Raw genomic sequence first — 14,388 nt, 5'->3', positions numbered from 1 at the left:
AACAGTGGCCACCCAAAAAGTAACCGGCTCAAGCACAACAATTAACAGGGTTTGTTAAATGTCAGCACCAATCAAATTTGTCAAACAAAAACCATCACCAAAAACAAAACACTAAAAAAAAACCACAACCCAAAATAAAGGAACACAAAAACTACCACCACCAAAAAAACAAACACCACCCAAAATAAAGTAAACAAAAAAACCCCACCAAAAATAAAGGAACACAAAAAACAACCACCAAAAAAAAAAAAACACAAAAAAACCCACCAAAAAAAGGAACACAAAAAACAACCACCAAAAATAAAGGAACACAAAAAACAACCACCAAAAAAAGGAACACAAAAAACAACCACCAAAGAAAAATGAACGCAAAAAACAAACACTAAAAAGAAAGGAACACAAAAAAACAACAACAAAAATAAAGGAAATAAAAAAAATGAACTAAAAAAAAATAAAAAAAAGTAAACAAAAAAAAACCCACAACCAAAATTAAAAAACAGAAAAAAACACACAAACAACTCACACAAGTACCTCTCAAACAATACACACAAGCACCTCTCAAACAACACACACAAGCTCCTCTCAAACAACTCACACAAGCACCTCTCAAACAACACACACAAGCACCTCTCAAACAACACACACAAGCACCTCTCAAACAACTCACACAAGCACCTCTCAAACACACACAAGCACCTCTCAAACAACTCACACAAGCACCTCTCAAACAACTTTAAACAATAATTTTTTTATTTGTTTTTTTTTTTTTGGATCAACAATCCTAAAAAACTTAAATTTTTTTTTTTTTTTTTTGGATCAACAATCCTAAAAAACTTAAATTTTTTGGTACTAATTTTTTTTTTAAATTTATTAAAGGTGTTTAATAGTCCATTTTGTACTTGAATCAGGTAAGTGTGTATTTATTCAAACCTACAATTATAATTTTTTATTTTGTTAAACAAATTTAAATTAATACTTTTAATAATGTCAAACAACTTCAAAACAATGTAACTACTATCAAACACCTCCTGCACCACAAAACACTCCAACTACAACCCACAAGTAAGGGAACATTTGGCTGTGCCTTAAATAAAGAAACCAAACCCCAATTTTTGAAACATGCAGGAAAGGTGTGCATTTGTAGTTAGGCAAATAAGGATGCACGAGTAACCAAACCAGGGATGCGCTCACATCTAGCACAACCCACGCAGTGTTTACGGAATGCAGGAAAGGTGTGCATTTGTAGTTAGGTGAATAAGGATGCACGGGTAACCAATCCAGGGATGCGCTCACATCTAGCACAACCCACGCAGTGATTACGGAATGCAGGAAAGGTGTGCATTTGTAGTTAGGTAAATAAGGATGCACGGGTAACCAATCCAGGGATGCGCTCACATCTAGCCCAACCCACGCAGTGATTACGGAATGAAGGAAAGGTGTGCATTTGTAGTTAGGTAAATAAGGGTGCATGGGTAACCAATCCAGGGATGCGCTCACATCTAGCACAACCCACGCAGTGTTTACGGAATGCAGGAAAGGTGTGCATTTGTAGTTAGGTGAATAAGGATGCACGGGTAACCAATCCAGGGATGCGCTCACATCTAGCACAACCCACGCAGTGATTACGGAATGCAGGAAAGGTGTGCATTTGTAGTTAGGTAAATAAGGATGCACGGGTAACCAATCCAGGGATGCGCTCACATCTAGCCCAACCCACGCAGTGATTACGGAATGAAGGAAAGGTGTGCATTTGTAGTTAGGTAAATAAGGGTGCACGGGTAACCAATCCAGGGATGCGCTCACATCTAGCACAACCCACGCAGTGATTACGGAATGCAGAAAAGGTGTGCATTTGTAGTTAGGTAAATAAGGATGCACGGGTAACTAAACCAGGGATGCGCTCAGATCTCTTAAAAAGTCTTCACAAGCAGTATTCTTCATGTTCTCTCACAGGTTAGCAAAATGTCAAGCGAGGAGAATGGTGAGCAGAGGCCAACTGAGGCAGGTAAGTGCGAATCACATTTTTTCAACAACACAAGAACTGTTCATATTTGCACCAACAACATTTAAAAAATGTATCTAATTTCAACAATGTTGTAGGTGCTGGGAATCCAATTCCACCAGTAGAGGAGGAGGAGGTGGGCCCAAGCAGGCCAAAGGGAAGAAACCCTCCGTTATCATGGATCAAGCTTGAGACATTGGTGACCATGACAATGGAGAACCTTGTCAATGCCCCAAGAAATATGGGGGATGGAGCCAAAGACAGGATTTGGGAGGAGATATCCAGGGCTGTTAATGCTGTGGGGACAACCTACAGAACCATGAAAGCCGTTAAAAAACGGTAAGAAAATGATATTGTGAGTGTACTGAAGCTTGATCTAATTTAAATAAACTAACCCTTAAAATTTCTAAATTCACATTGACAGATTGACAGATTTCAAGTACCAACTGAAGAGGAAGCTACGGAGTAGGGTGGACCATGCTGTGGGGACAGGTGGTGGTCCCATCCCTGAGGAGCTGGCCTTGACAAGGTTGGAGACGTTGGCTCAGGGATGTGTGACGGAAGAGGAGATAGTCGGCGTGTCCACTATGGACACTGACATGGTCGACTTCAACGCTCCACATGTGCAAGAAGGTAATTTTAATTTGTTAGACAAAAAGTATAAAGCTCAAACGTCTATGCGTTTTTTTTTTTTAAATAAATAATATATATTTTTTTTATATTCCAGACTCAGAGGAGGTAGTGCCTGCTCCTGAGATCAGTTCTGGGTCCAGCACAGATGGGGACTCTGCAGGGGAGGATCCAAGTACTCCATCTGGGGACCCTGTGGAGTCTACTCCAGGGCAACCATCAGACCGAGCAGTGCCTCTCCTCACCAGGTTGGTCTCCCAAACTCAGGAGAACAGGTGTGTTCTTCTGAGGATGGAGACCACTCTGGTGAGGGTGGCGGTGGCCCTGGAGACCATTGCTGGGGCCCTAGATCGTTTGGTCAATACCCAGAAGCAGGCCAACCCACCCTGCCATGATGGAGCGAGACTCCCTTCCTCCCAGGACCACCACCTCTGGCAGCCCAACAGCCACCCCCGCAAGTATGGAGAGCCCTATGCCTAGGCCAGAGTAAATCCCATTTACCTCTGGCCAGGCCAGTCGGCGTGTTACACGCCAGTCGGCTGTCCGTAGCTTACCCCTTCCTCCGAGCCGGCCCAAACGACGAAAGTAGCCCTGGATATCTCCTCCCTCACCTGTTGTCCAGTCCCCATATTTCTTGTCACCAATGTCTCAAGCTCTTTTTTTTATTTTTAAAACCCCCCCCAATTTTTTTTTGGTTATATTTTTATTTTAATTATATGCAAATGTTGCGTTCACAATTAATATTTTACTTGTGCTGAAAGGCAAATTACAAATAAAACAAAAATTTATTGTCAACAAAAATGTCTCTCTTTAACTATATCAATGTATACAAGGTTTAAAAAGTATGGTATCTGAAAAGGCTGCTACGCAAAACACAATGCAAGATGTTTTCCAAACTGTTTTCCCCAAAAAATGTTTAAAAAGCACAAATCAACATTTGTGTTATGAATTCCCTAATGCACACGCAAGTGAAATCAGTTACAAGGTAATTAGCAGTGTTAATAGTTACAATGCAGCAATCTTAGCTGCTTGGTTTGTGTGGTTCAAAATAGAAACATCGCAGGTAACATCAGATTAACGATTGTACTGTTGTGGCTTACGGACGCTTCTTGCCTACCTTAGCCTGGATGATCATCCTGTTCGTAGAGTGACGTTTTCATGCATCCGCAATTCTTGGTCATACGAAGCAGGTAATTTATGCACTCTCCTAAAACGACTGGAAATGCTGAAGAACACCTCCGTTTGCAGACCACCACCCCCGTATACTCCCACAAACGTTCTTACCTGTCAATCAACTTTAGCAATCCACTTCCGTGTCGGAAGCCCTACGACCGTCAGTATTTTTCATCGGTAGAGCTTGTACGCACATGCGCACTGCTAGCCGTGCACAGGCGCAGTAAGAAAAACATTGTATGCGTACGACCGTGCGGCCGCAACGACCGACTCTGAATGAGGTCCTGAGACTGGAGTCACTCATATGTTTTTTCAAGCAACGACTTATTTGCAGATGGTGCCAAATAACACCACGCTACACGAGCAGGCTTGAGGTGCAAAGCAGGAGGAACGAGACAGTGGCTAGATCCCCATCATTGAGTGCAGTCACAGCTCTGACAGGCTGCAATGCAGAAAAATCAGGTAATAAGATGGAGTAACGTGGAGGGTGCAAGATCTGTTGGTCGGATGTAGGGGAAAAGGTTGTGTGCAGAGGACCACGTGAGGGAGAAGATATAGGACACACAGGTGGGCATATGGGAATAGTCTGCTGTGGTATGTGCATGTGAGGGAGAAGCTGTAGGGTAGAGGGGAATGTGAAGGAGAAGCTGGTGCAGATGAGATTGTGAGGGAGAAGCATGGTATACAAAGGGGGAGGTGAAGGAGAAACTGGTGGGCTGAGGGACATGTGGGGAAAATGATGGTGGGCAAGGGGCATGTAAGGGAGAAACAGGTGTACAGAGGGGCATGTGAGACTGGCTGTCAGATGGGCATGTGGAGGAGAAGCTCTAAGGCATGTGGGCGATAGTTTGAGGTGGAGGAGGCATGTGAGGTGGAGAATCTGGAGGGGGAGGCAGAAGTGCATGTGAGGGATTAGAAAGCAAGCAGGTGGGGCACATTGGTGGACATGGGGGGGAATAACCTGCTATGTAGAGGACATGTGAGGGAAAAGCTGGTTGTTGGAGGGGCATGTGAGCGAGAAGCTGGTGGGCAGTGGGGCATGTGAGGGAAAAGCTTGTGTAGATTTACATGCTTCATTAATCTGTTTTCTGTAATTTTAAAGAACACAAACAAGTCATCAAAAAACTTGATTTATTGAGACACGTTTTTTTTTTTTTTGCTTAAAGAAATCTAACATTTGGACTCCCCCTATTTAGAAATCCTGCCTTAGCCCCTGACAACACTAACGTTTGGATCAGACATCAGTACATCTGGATTTCATTGCAGCGTTACTAGTCAACCAACCAGGAAGATTTACTATTTTCAAGTGAATATGGCGGAGGGGTGGTAGGCTAAAACTTTCTAACCATCTGGTTGCTGGCCACACAACCTAAAGTGTCTGGCCTCAGTGGGTCCTACCATTGCGGTCCTCCTGTAAGCCCTTCATCCCCCACTGAAGGCAGATACTGGATTGGCGAGCTCTCAAGCTTAAATACCGAACTTTGGGCCTGATTCAGACCCACTCGCGAGCGCTGAGCGCTCGCAAGCGGGTCGATATTGGCCCAGTGCGCATGCGCACGACGGAGCCGGCTCCGTCGTGCGCATGCGCGAGACCCGGATAGCGACGGGCAAGCCGTCGCTACGGGTCTCGTACCAAAGGGGGCGTGCTGTCGATGGTGAGTGGCAGCACTCCCCCTTTGGTGGGCGTGCCGGGGGTGTGGCCGTCCAGACGGAGGCGTTCCCATGGGAACGCCTACCGTCTGGGGCCGGCCCCACTGACATCACTTGTGATGTCAGTGGGAGTGCTCTCGGCTCTGATAGAGCCGAAAGCACTCCACGGCTTGTGGCAACGAGGCTCTGTCAGAGTGTCCGGCTCTGAATCATGGCCTTTGTCCATTCTTACTTCTCTAACAATTAAAAAAACATAATAAGCACACTTCCAAAAAGATATACAGATGTAGCCACACTCATCTATGCTGCAATGCGAGTGCATTGCGGCATGGATGGCGCCACTAGCGTGCCCGCAGCAATGGACATAGACTTCAATAGGGTAATCGCCATCTGCGAGTGCTCGCAGCCTGGCAATTGCTGCGCTATGTCGCAATGCGTGTGCACGCATCACGGCAACGATGTACGTGGCTACATCTATATACCTGTTTGATAAATACATCATCTGCCCAATTATACATAATATAAAAATATCCAGGAAGAAACTTTAGCATGAAATTATTAGAAGAGTAGCCTAACAGCGTGGAATGATGCTGGGTATAAATGTTGTCCAGCCAATTTACCATCCAGGAGAGAATACACTGTGCCAGAGTGTAATGTAGTGTTAAGTGTATCGCGTAGTTGCTCGAGGCTGATGGCGGCTAGTCCACACATGGTACAGCTACACCAGTTATTGATCCAGGTATTATACTTGCGGTGAGATAGCAGGCTCTGGGCCTGATTCAGAGCCGCTAGCAAAAAGCGAGCGCTCGCTCTGAACCAGGGCGTGTGTTTTTTTTTGTTGCGTTACCACCCACAGCTTATGCGAGCGGCCATGATGATGGTCGCGATGGTCAAGACCATCACGACCATCGGGTTTGCGACGAGACCCTTGCGGTAGGGTCTCGTTGCCGCAAGCCCCAGTGGACTTCCTGCACTATTAGAGCAGGAAGTCCACCTACTGACATCATTAGTGATGTCAGTAGGGCCACCCACAAACGGCAGGCGTTCGCATGGGAATGCCTCCGTTTGTGAAGCCACCCCCGCGTCACGCCTACAAAATGGGGCGAGCTGTCGATCAACATCGACAACCGCCCCTTTTGTAGTTAGTCCCAGAGCGAGTGCTTTTTGCGCACTGGGCCACTCTCGACCCGCTTGCGAGCAGGTCTGAATCAGGCCCTCTGTGCGGCTATTAGTGTGGGAGAGTCTCAGAGTCGCGTCCAATCGCCAAGAAAGCTAGGGAGAAAGATGCGTCAACAGGGCGCGCCTGTGCTCATGCTGAGCTCCAGCAAGGTCCAAGAGACCGCCGGCTCAGTTACTTTGTATTCACTGCAGTGCGGATGGAGGCTCTCCTTATACAACAGGTGTAATTATCATCTTGCAACCGTATACAATATGCATTAACATGAAATCATACTATAAAGATGTGTACCACCTTTTATAATAAAGTAATAGTGAATGGATTTCACAAATGATTAGTTAAAGATAAATAAATAAAAAACAATGCACCTCCCTACTGCTAACCTTCAGCAAGAAAATCTCCCAAAGCTATAAATAGGAGAAATCACATACAGGTCACCAACATCATTACAGAAACAACTTAGCTGGAAGCCCATGAGGATTACATCTGAGCTATCCAGTTTTTCTACAAAATGCATAAGACAGGTCCTGATTGACCCTCTGCGGATATTATGAATGGGTTCGACATGATTGTTCAACAGTTAAACTTTTGACAATCGTTACGGGGACACTGAAATGCTGGTGCCATCATCGCAACACACTTGTCATGCTGATAACTGTATTTTAAAGGGGACGACATTCTAAGTTTATACATGGTGTAATGTCGTAGTGTGATTAGCATCATTACAAATGTGTCATTACAATGGCACCAGCATTTGTGTGTCCCAATAGAGATTATCAACACAATGACAATCTCACTGCATCCTTAACGGCAAGGTTTCCCAAACTCGGTCCTCAAGGCAACAGTCCAGGTTTTAAGTATATCAGTGCACAGATTGTAACCACACTGACTGAGGTACTACTTAAGGGCCTGTTTCAGCAAATAACGCAAAGGAGAGAGCGCACGCACCCATCCGCTGCGTCCGCACGGAGACAGCAGCACAAGACGCCCAGCCCTATATTAAGCCGCCCATCTCCCTTTACTCAAAGCCTGATTAGTACGCTAGACAGCGTAAACATCAAGAACCATTAACAACACTAGGCAACTTCCTGTGTGCTCGGAGTCTCATCACTGTGTCCATCGCTGCACTGGCGTAATTATGGATGCCCCTAACACGGTCTCCCACGGTCTGCCTAAGCAGTGTTAGGAGACAGAGTGAAAAGTGATAAGAAAGTGATAAGGTGTCAGCTCCCAACTGTCATCTCACAGGCTGTGTTTGAAAAATGACAGTTGGGAGCTGATTGGCTGGCACCTTATCACTTTCTTATCACTTTTCACTCCGTCTCCTAACACTGCTTAGTAACTAGACCCCTAAGTCACCTGTGCTTAACCAATGGGATCCTTAAAACCTGGGCTCTGATTCTCCAGGGGTAGTAATAATGTATTCTACAAATTTTGGATAAATCTAAAATTATGTGCAAAATGTTGGTTCACAATTGTCCACGGAGGCTGTTATATAGTCTCTGGGCTGCTGTGACGTAACATTGGCGGGTGGGCACATGCAGTGCCATCGCACGCACGCACACTCTGCCACCACGATCTAATTTCTATCAGTGGTCTGCTTTATTATATAGATATAAAGGAGGGGCATGCGCATACTCCAGTTTGAGTTCCTGACCCCCAACGAAAGGCGGAAATCCCCCCCAAAATGGAACAGTGATATTTTTCAAACGCAAATGCAGATAACATGCTTACACTTTAGTGTTCACGGTAAGAGACTTTTGTCTCCTCTTTTTCTCGACACTATTATCACCACTAGATGCAGTGGCGTAACTAGGGGGGGTCGGGCAGGGTGCGTGCCCTGGGCGCCGTGGGACCGGCGGTGCGGGGGGGCACCGCCGGCCACGGTCAGGCCCGCCCTAGTTAGCCACCAGTGTAGCGCCGACCGCAGTGAGTGCGGTCAGCGCTACACATTTACACAGAAGCGGCGCTAGGCTTCCAGCGCCGGTCCTGTGCTGCACAGCTGAGCCCGTTCCCTCCCCCTGAGCGCTTGCCCAATAGCGCTAGGAGGCGGGCTCAGGCTGTGCATAACACACGCATCGCCGCCAGCACTGGCGGCGATGTGTGTGTTAAACAGCAGCCAATGAGTGTCAGATAGACTCTCATTGACTGCTGCAGCACCCACTGCAAGAGCCGGAGTTCCGTCCGGCTCCTGCAGTGGGTAATGGGACAGACGTCATGACATCATGACGTCTCTCCCATAATGCTGAGCGCGCCAGCCCGGGAGGACTGGCGGGCGGGCGGCGGCGGGAGCAGCAGCGTGGATTCAGGTAAGTATATTTTTATATATATTTTTTAAACCTGTCTGCACTACTGGGGGCACAACGTGGGAGGGGAGTGGCTACTACTGGGGGAACCTCTACTGGGGGTGGGGGAACAACGGGGGAGGGGTGGCTACTACTGGTGGCACCATTATTGGGAGGACCTCTACTGGGGAGGGGGGGCTACTACTGGGGGCACTTAATCGGGAGGGGGAACCTCTACTGGGGACTACTACTTGGGGGGGAACTACCACTGGGGGCATTATAAAAGGGGCCTACTACTAGAGGCACTGCACTGGGGGGACCACTACTGGAGGCAATAATGGGTAGGGCCACTACAGGGGGCACTGGATAGGGGGGATCACTACTGGGTGCCTGCATAAGGGGGACCACTACTTGGAAAACTGCATGGCGGGGACTACTGCTGGGGGCACTATATAAAGGGCACTGCAAGGGGGGAGGGGACTACTACTGGGGGCACTATATAAAGGGCACTGCATAAGGGGATACCGCTACTGGGCGCACTGCATTGTGGGGACTGCTACTGGGGGCACTGCATAAGGGGGAACACTACATGGGGCACTGCATTTGGGGGGGCACTACTGGGGGTACTGAGTAAGGGGAACTAATTGGGGGCTGTATAAGAGGGACCACTACTGGGGATACTGTATAAGGGGCACTACTATGGGCCTGCATAAGAGGGACCACAACTGCATACTGGGGGTACTGTATAAGGGGTACTACTGGGGTTAAGGTGCATATGGATAGGAATGTTCAGCGTGAAAATAAAGGGGTGTGTCATGTTGACACGCCCCATTTTTAAGTGACCACGCCCATTTTTTTTCCATGCGCACCTTCGGCGCACGCACATCTGGGTGTGGGGGGGGCTCCCTTTTCAAATTTGCCCTGGGCTACAAATACCCTAGTTACGCCACTGAATAGATGCCATTGCAATTCCGTAGAATGCGCTACTGTAATGGCGCCCGTCTCTGACATACTCTGATGTCCTTCAGTTGGGCTGAAAACTCTACTAATGAATGGAATATTTACCAAACTCGGTGGGCATAGAACCTGATTCAGCGATGTACGCTATTGTGATATTTACTAGGGATGTGCGCTGACCCCCGTGTTTTGGTTTTGGATCTGTATCTCCTTCAAGGTTTTGAATCTGGATTTGGTTTTGCAAACCACCCGCAAGTGTTTTGGTTTTGGTTTTGGATCTGGATTTTTTAAATAAAAAATAGATAAAAAGTTTTAAAAACAGCTAAAATCATGTAATTTATGCAATCTAAAACCCAAAATTTGGATTTAAAATCCGAATTCCGAACCGCAAATAGATCAGAACCGTGACACGGATTTACCTGGATCTCCTCAGTAGATTAGAACCGCGACTCGGATTTACCCGAATTCATGAAATTCGTGTGGATTCGGATTTCTGGAGAAGCGAACCGCACATCTCTAATATTTACGCAGTTGAGCGATTATTGATTGACTGGGCATGTGTCTGGTCGCACTGCGCTTGTTAGTGGGAGTTAACGTGAAGTGGCGGCAAAACACGCAGGTAGTCGGCTTCTGCGATCGCATATGTAGATAAAGTGGTTCTGGCATCTCAGTTCAGGCAGCCATTTTGTGTGACCACAAGGCTACTCAGATAATCGCATGGCCTGCGACGGCGGCTGCTTATTTGTACTCATTTGCTTGGATCTGCGAAGATGCGCCGGTGGGCGTCTCAGTACATTTCCAGTCGGCTATGGCATTAGCATATTTCTGCACAGCAGCTGAGTGCGGGATTGCAGCAGCGAATGCATTAGCGTACATCTCTGAATCTGGCCCACGCCATCTCTATATAACAAGTCACATAGTAGCAACAATGTGCAAAATACGATCATACTATAGAACTAAGGGGTATATTTACTAAAGTGCAGGATTTTTAGAAGTGGAGATGTTGCCCATAGCATACCTCCCAACATGACCCTCTCCAGGAGGGACACAATGCTCTGGTCCTGGACTTCCCTGGTAAGAGGCGGGGCTGCAGCGCAGTTCAAAATTCAAATAGGGGAGTCACACCAACTGTCATTTCACACGCTGCCAAACATCACTGGCTGGGACTCACTGGCAGTTGGTGTGACTCCCCTATTTGAATTTTGGACTGTACTGCAGCCCCGCCTCTGGAGCCTCCACCAATCATAAATAACCAGGGAAGTCCAGGACCAGAGCATTGTGTCCCTCCTGGAGAGGGTCATGTTGGGAGGTATGCCATAGCAACCAATCAGATTCTACTTATCATTTATCTAGCACCTTCCAGAAGATAATAGCTAGAATCTGATTGGTTGCTATGGGCAACATCTCCACTTCTAAAAACTCTCACTTTAGTAAATATACCCCTTAGATCCATAATTTATTTTTCCACATTTTTGCTACCATGTGGCTTGTTATATAGAGCTGGCATTGTGCCATGAGTAATCAGTGGCGGCTCCAGGCACACACTGTGCGTGCAGCCGCACAGGGGCGCCGGGGTCCGGCAGTAGAAAATCCCCACCCTCCACCCATCGGCTGCTGTGATTAATGTAAGGTCAGGGGGAGGGCGCAGTGAGGGAAGGGGGAGGGGGAGCACGGGTCGGCGCTGGGTGCTGAGACACCTAGCGCCAGGCCTGTGAGTAATCTATGCGCACAGTGGTGCTGATTCTAAGTCGCACATGTGCAAATGTAAATTCACACATTTTTTTGCATATGTCTGTCCTATTCTGATTTGGCGGTACCTTGGCTGGATCTGTCTTTCCACAAGATATAGCATACAGCGTTTTGGGGTGGGTATTGGGCGGTGACAATGCAATCGCACGTAACCACTGGAGTGGCATGGTAGTGTTGTGGGTGCGTATCAAAGTCTCTGCACGAATCTGCGCACGGGGAAGGGAAGCTGATTGATCTCTTGCACCTAGCATGGGCCTGGTACAAGTGCAGATCCTAATGATGGCAGTTGATGCAACGGACATAAAACCAGTGGGCGGCGCGGCGTTCTGCTTTGCAGGCACCCAAATCCCCACATTAGTTGGATATTTGCATGAGCATAAGGTAGCAAATTAATCTTCTGCAGCTACCTGCAACTATGGCCACTATGCTCTGAATCAGCCCCTCTAAGAGCAGAAAAGTTATCGTATTACATAAATGTATTTGTTTACAAAAAAAATTTGACAACATTTTTTTTTTTTTTTTTTTTACAAAATTTTACATGAGAAATTTTATGAATTTTGAGTTAAGGTTTTGTCGTTCAGTAAATGTGACATTTTAACAGCATTTATTTTTAATGTAACTCTTTTTTTGTGAATTTTGCGTGTAAACATTCAGACGTGCGGCAGCGACTGGCATGCATAACTACATATTGACTCGTACAAATTGTTACTATAAAAAACATACTAAGGACATATCCATCTACGAGGATGACAATAGGCAGATAGCATAAATAGAATTATTACATGTTAACTGGAAATTTGCTTCTTAAAAATGACCATGTATATTTTATATGCCTCTTCTTCTGGTATTTTGGCAGCGGCCTGGTTCTCTCGCTGTTTCTTTAGCTCTCTAAACCAATTATCCATGTCCCTTTGACTAATGACGTTGAGCTCCTACATTAATCTCTGACATATTTCCAGTTTCAAATAGATGATTCTCAATTCTAAATAATATTACTAAGGAAGTTGTAACGCTATTGTGATGGATGACAAACAGGTCATTACAGCAACAAAGACAGCATAAACATTGTAAAATACATCCACTAACACAATAGCAATATGTAGCACTGTAACAATGTTATCTCATACGGTGGTGTAATATGCATTTATGGGTTACATGTCACAATGCGAGATCTGTCACTGGATGCTAACTTAGCAAATGGCACCTTGGGTATTTATTCTGCAGTTATAGAATATTATTTCCAAACCAATGTATATCTATCATTTCAAGTTTATTGCTTCTGTTGGATTGCTTATGTCTGTATATCCATGTATGTATATCTAAAGCCTCGGATTGCCCTTTAATTGCTTTTTAAAGTGGATGTATGGTCTTTCTACAGCAAAAAAAAAAAAGGGTAATATTAGTTATATTTCACTAAACATATAGGGGCATTTCTATCAACAAAAAATTGCAAGATGTTCCCCCAAATGCAGATGTTTTTTGGGGGTAATCACAAATATTAAGCATCCCTGAATAAATGTACTGGGACCACAGCATGCATATATATATATATATATATATATTTATATATATATATACTGTACTCATATATGGTAGTCAACGTTTCAGAGCTGTGAGCTCTTTTATCAAGACTAGTATTATCAATAGTCTTGATAAAAGAGCTCACTGCTCTGAAACGTTGACTACCATATAAGACAGAGTCTGCGGCTGCTGCTGAGACCTGGAGTGCCTTCTGCTTTTCTGCTGTATACATTTCTATTGGAGGAGCACCGAGGCAAGTTGGGTTTGTCTGATTTGAGTGCCAGTCTACATATATACAGTATATACAGTCAGGTGCATAAATATTGGGACATTGACAGAATTTTCATATTTTGGCCTCTATTCACCACCACAATGGCTTTGACATGAAACAAACAAGATGTGCTTTAACTGCAGACTTTCAGATTTAATTTGAGGGTAATTACATCCAAATCAGGTGAACGGTGTAGGAATTATAACGGTTTCTATATGTGTCTCCCACTTTTTAAGGGGCCAATAGTAATGGGACAAACTAAACAATCCTAAATCTAACTTTCACTTTTTAATACTTTGTTGCAAATCCTTTTCAGGCAATTACAGCCTGAAGTCTGAAACGCATAGACATCACCAGACGCTGGGTTTCATCCCTGGTGATGCTCTGCCAGGCCTCAACTGCAAATGTCTTCAGTTCCTGCTTGTTCTTGGGGCATTTTCCCTTCAGTTTTGTCTTCATCAAGTGAAATGCATGCTCAATCGGATTCAGGTCAGGGGATTGACTTGGCCATTGCATAACATTCCACTTTTTAGCCTTAAAAATCTCTTTGGTTGCTTTTGCAGTATGCTTACGGTCATTGTCCATCTGCACTGTGAAGCGCCGTCCAATGAGTTCTGAAGCATATGACTGAATATGAGCATATAATATTGCCCGAAACACTTCAGAATTCATTCTGCTGCTTTTGTCAGCAGTCACATCATCAATAAATACAAGGGAACCAGTTCCATTGGCAGCCATACATACCCACGCCATGACACTACCACCACCATGCTTCACTGATGAGGTGGTATGTTTTTTCATGATGAGCAGTTCCTTTCCTTCTCTTCTCTTCCCATCACTCTGGTACAAGTTGATCTTTGTCTCATCTGTCCATAGGATGTTGTTCCAGAACTGTAATGGCTTTTTTAGATGTTGTTTGGCAAACTCTAATCTGGTCTTTCTTTTTTTGAGGCTCACCAATGGTTTACATCTT

This window comes from Taudactylus pleione, unplaced genomic scaffold (genome assembly GCF_031769625.1).
Source record: "Taudactylus pleione unplaced genomic scaffold, aTauple2 ptg000189l, whole genome shotgun sequence".
Classification (NCBI taxonomy): domain Eukaryota; kingdom Metazoa; phylum Chordata; class Amphibia; order Anura; family Myobatrachidae; genus Taudactylus; species Taudactylus pleione.
Note: the sequence above shows the minus strand (reverse complement) of the source record.